The sequence below is a fragment of the Gossypium arboreum genome, chromosome 13, assembly GCF_025698485.1.
Source record: "Gossypium arboreum isolate Shixiya-1 chromosome 13, ASM2569848v2, whole genome shotgun sequence".
NCBI lineage: Eukaryota > Viridiplantae > Streptophyta > Magnoliopsida > Malvales > Malvaceae > Gossypium > Gossypium arboreum.
Genome location: NC_069082.1, coordinates 36,607,765 through 36,613,303, shown reverse-complemented (window position 1 = coordinate 36,613,303; position 5,539 = coordinate 36,607,765). Strand labels below are relative to the sequence as shown.

Here is a 5,539-nt window from a genome sequence, read left to right as displayed (position 1 = left end):
ATACCAAATTCTACTTCCCCGACGGAGGCAAACCCGCAATTCTTCCGGAAATACGTCCGCAAATTCACACACAACCAAAGACGATTCAACTTTCTTTTCAACTTCTTTTGTATTAATTACATACGCCAAATAAGCTTCATAACCCTTTCTCGAGATATCTTTGAGCCGACATTGAAGAAATCACACTAGGCAATGCCTCGATTTATCTGATTCAACCCGCAGAGTTTCACCATTTCCACACTTTAATTCTATAACCTTTTCTTTGCAATTTACTATAGCATCATGCAATGTCAACCAATCCATACCCAAAATAACATCAAATTCATCAAACGGCAACAACATCAAGTCGGTAGGAAAGTAATGATCCCGAATCATTAAAGGACATTTCTTACATACTTTATCAACAATCACACATTTGCCTAACGGATTCGACACTCTAATCATAAATTCAGATTCTCAACAGTATATTCATACTAGACACCAATTTCATGCACACATATGAATGAGTAGAACCGGATCAATCAAAGCAATAACATTAACATTATAGAGAGAAATGTACCGTAATCACATCGGTGAGGAAGCATCTTCACGCTTTAATAGCATAAGTTCTAGCCGAGCCCTTCCTTCGAGTCTAACCGGTGCATCCTCAGCTACATTCTTCTGCTTGTTTCACTTCCAACTTTTCTCGGATACCTTCCCTCGAGTCTGCACCACTAGCTTTTACATTCTGAAATTTTTCTTTCTCGACTCTCTGGGCGCCTCTAATAAAATGATCCGGAGAACCATATCGAAAACATTCATTTGCTCTTACGGACCAAAATGATTTCTACCACACGCGGCACTCGGGTTTAACAAATCTCGTATTTCCCACACTAGCCGCAGTAGTCCGAGATTTAGGACCCACATTTCGCTTCTTAAAATTTCCATATGATTGCCCAAATGAAACTTGGGAACGAGGATTCATATTTCTTGACTTTCCGGTTTCTTTGTGAGGTGCATTACTCATTGGTCTTTTCTTCCAATTTCGTGTTTGATTCTACCTTTTCTTTTCCTTGATAATTCTTCACCTTGCAAGCTCGATCGACAAGTACCACCATTTCTTTTAGTTCAAGGATCCCAACAAATACCTTAATGTCTTCGTTAAGCCCGTCTTCAAATCGTCGGCACATCTTGGCTTCAGAGGAACATATTCCCAGCATACTTACTTAATCGAACAAACTCTCTTTCATATTCGAGACTGTCATATTACCTTCCTTCACTCAAGAAACTCTTTACATTTCGATCAATAAATCTTTCACTAATATATTTCTTCCAAACTCTTCTTGAAAGAATTCCCAGTGTTACCCTCTCTTTCGGTACCACCAAATCAAAGTCTTCCACCAATTATAGGTGAATCTCTCAACAAAGATGTAGCACATTTCAAACATTCTTCGTGTACAAGATAATTCATCAAATACCCGGATAGAATTTTCAAGCGAACTCGCTTTCTCGCATCATCATCAATATTTGCTCTAAATTCTTCAGCCCTTGTTTACTTAATTCTATCAACGGGGTTCTGTGAAATTTTATCATATCCACTCCTTGAGGCATTGGAGGCATAGGTTGAGGAATTGGGAAGGTGGGGAGGTCGTACATTTGGGTTCGTGATCTGACGAACTCGAGTGTACCACGACTCATCATTTGGAGAAAGGCTTCCGATCCCTTTCCTCCTCCCGACCAACAGTGGGGGTGGGTTTTCGATCGCGCTCCATCAGCCGGAGTGGCGCATTACTCAGACTTCATCTCGCCACACTGGATCGGGATCCATTTACTATATAAAAAATTTCATTTAAAAGGTCAAGTCGTCACACTATCACAATTCATACATATGGCATGTATAGCAAAATCCGTACATACAACACGTAGTTCGAGAACCGACTAAACCTGCTCGATACCACTAAATGTAACGCCCCACACCCGAGACCGTCATGAGTCGGTATGAGGTGTTACTAAGCTTAGTTTAACATTTTAGAACTTTGAATTATTTGTTTCTACATTCACAGCTTTTAAGCTACTTGCGTCACAGTCACAAGAAAAATCATATCTCGAGTTACGAAACTCAAAATTAAGATCCGTAAATTTTCCCTGAATCTAGACTCAGAAAACTATCTACTAATTTTTTTCTAGAATTTTTAGTTAGGCCAATTAGTACAGTTTATTAGTTAAAGTTACCCCTGTTTCAAGACTCGACTGGTCTGACCTCTGTTTACTACGAACCACATTTCTCTCTGTACAAAATTCATCTGACTATTAGGTTTGTTTATACTAAAACTAGACTCAATAAGGATTCTGAGGATATAAAATACACCACCTAATTATATCCTTACAATTTATGGTGAATTTCTAAAGTAGGAACAGGGGATTCAGAAACTGCTATGACTCTGTTTCACTAAAATTAAAATATCTTCTAACATATACTTCCTTTACTTGTTTCATTTGTTTCATATGAAACTAGACATAATAAGCTTCAATTTGATATGTATTTCACCACCAAATTCAATTTCTATGATTTTTAGTAAAATTTCAAGCTCGCGTTAGTGTTGCTGCGGTATTCTGTTTATGGTAAATTTCATCCTTTTTATGAGTTTTTATGCACTAAGTATCTTAATAGTTTTCCTTAACATCAAACATAATCTAAACTAACCATTTTCATAATTTATCATTATCAAGCATTTCCTCAACCATTTCACAACCATACCATAAGATCATTTACACAAAATGGGTATATTGCTATACATGCCATACTTAAATTTACAAGCCATTTACCAAAAATCTTCTGGATAGTGTGACTGAGCCTTCGACCTATCCCGACTCCTGAGCTGGCTTGTCCAAAACTACAATGAGTAAGAAGGAGGGAGTAAGCATAAATGCTTAGTAAGTTCATATGCAAATAATAAGTAACATAACAAACAGTTATACCACCAACATTAGCATACATCACTAAAACACATATCACATTTTAATCATTCTTCATCATCTTATTACTTTATCGTGGTTGTATCAATACTCAACCCGAGGGTTAAATACATACCTGTCCAAAATATCCATTTCATATCACTTACCAATACGTCTCTTTACATCTCAAATTTTCCTCCATTTGAGTAGAACTTTACCCGCTGAACACATCGAATATAATTCGGATACATGGATAACTTGCACATAAGTGCCATATACGCAATCAAGCAATCATGTAACCCGCCCATAAGTGAACTCGGACTCAACTCAACGAGCTCGGGCGTTCAGATCCATAAGTGAACTCGGACTCAACTCAACGAGTTCGGATGCCTAGTTACATCTCACGAACTCGGACTCAACTCAACGAGTTCGGACATTCGCATCCATAAGTGAACTCGGACTCAACTCAACGAGTTCGGATGCTCAACCATCCTAGTGACATGTCACTTGTATCCTAATCTATTCCTAAGGTTCAAACGGGCTTTTTCCTCGAACACTTATCCTTGTCGCCTTCCCGTAGAATGCCAAATCAATACTCTAGTAACAATTATATTTAACAAGTAGTTCACATAATTTACATATTATTTGAAATTAACCACAAAGCATACATTTCATAATAAAATTCAGCATAACACATAATTAATATCAATAACTTAAAAATAACAATTATGCTACATTATTACACATGAACTTACCTTGGTACCAAAATACAAAGATTTTGCAATTTAGTCCACAATCTTTTCTTTTCCTCGATTGAGGTCGATTCCACGTCTTTCTTGATCTAAAATAACACATTTAGCTTATTTAATACTCACATTATCAAATTAATCCTTAACTCAAATTTTGGCAAAATTACAATTTTACCCCTAAACTTTTGCATATTTACATTTTTGCCCCTAGGCTCTGGATTAAACTTTATTCCTTATTCTTATGTTTTACAACATGCTGATCACTTTTCTCTTCTATGGCAACATCAAATTCTCACTCTAACATGTACTTGTGACTATTAGGTATTTTTACCGATTAAGCCCTTTACTCGTTTTTGCTTAAAATCGAGTAGTACAAGTTGTCTAACATAATTTAAAACTTTATATTCTATCATAAAACATCAAAATACACAAATTTCACCTATGGGTATTTTTCCAAATATAAACCCTAGGTTAAATTATTGCTAACATAAGCTTTATCGAGTTACCAGGATCTCAAAAACGTAAAAATCATTAAAAGCGGGCTTGGAATCACTTACTATGGAGCTTGGAAGCTTGAAACAAACCCTAGCTATGGAGAACCCTTGAAATTTCGGCCTAATGAAGAAGATGGACAAAATTGGCTTTTAATTTTGTTTTTAATTCATTTTAATAACTAAATGACCAAAATACCCTTACTACTAAACTTTCCAAAAATTCCTTCCATGTCCTAATTTTGTCCATGAACTTAAAATTGGTAAAATTGCTATTTAAGACCTCCTCATTAATATTCCAAAACAATTTCATACTAAAAACTTCTAGAATGCAAGTTTTGCAACTTATTCGATTTAGTCCCTACTTTCAATTTAAGCACTTTAGGCATAGAATTTCATCACGAAATTTTCACACAATCATGCAATCATATCATAAACATCAAAATCATTGTAAAATAATTATTTCTATCTCGGATTTGTGGTCACGAAACCACTATTCTGATTAAGCCCTAATTTAGGATATTACAACAGCTCAGGAGCTAGCGGCAGAGCAAAGGGATGTCCAACCACGGCAAGGAGGACCACCACCACAGAGGGGTCGTGGGCAAGGTAGAGGTGGTAATGGTAATGGACGAGGACGTGGGGCACCTGGCAGAGGTGCTGGACACGCTGAAGCTCGACAACCGGCGTTGGTTTATGCTGCACGACGTCGTGAGGAGGGTGACGCTCCTGATGTTATAACTGGTACGTTCTTCATTCAAAGCATGCCTTACACTGCTTTGATTGATGTGGGTTCTACCCACTCGTATGTTGCTTGTGATGTATCTGGGGCTTTGGATGTGCTTCCTGAGAAGACTGTGAGTGGGGTATTAGTGATAAGTCCATTGGGACATTCGGTTAAGGTAGATAAAATTTTTAGGGCAGTACCATTAGTGACACAAGATAAAATCTTTGAAGGAGATTTGATGGAGCTGCCATTTTGGGATTTTGATCTTATCTTGGGAATGGACTGGTTAACTAAGCACAAGGCGACATTGGATTGTGCGGCAAAGAGGATGGTACTAAGAATCGCCAAGATGAGGAGGTAATGGTCATAGGGGAACGAAGGGATTATTTGTCCCATGTTATTTCGGCTTTAAGAGCCGAGAAGTTGATTCGGAAAGGTTGTGAGGCATACTTGGCCCTTGTAAGTCAAACGGGACTTGAGGAGATAACGGTAGAGTCGGTTAGGACTATTAAGGAATTTTAGGATGTATTCCCAGATGAACTTCCTGGATTACCCCCGAACAGAGAAGTCGAGTTTGGAATCGACTTACTACCTAGAACAGCTCCTGTGTCCATTGCGCCTTATCGGATGGCACCAAA

The 5,539-nt window shown here is 37.7% G+C and overlaps 1 long non-coding RNA gene across 1 annotated transcript; it reads right to left on the bottom strand.

Moving 5' to 3' along the window:
• Window positions 1-2,694: 2,694 nt before the first annotated feature.
• LOC128286507 (uncharacterized) lies at window positions 2,695-4,318 on the bottom strand. Its single transcript, XR_008277089.1, has 3 exons — window positions 4,241-4,318; window positions 3,690-3,775; window positions 2,695-2,873 (listed from the first exon to the last, which is right to left on the bottom strand). It is a non-coding gene; the product is annotated as an uncharacterized LOC128286507 (long non-coding RNA).
• Between the last annotated feature and the right edge of the window lie 1,221 nt (window positions 4,319-5,539).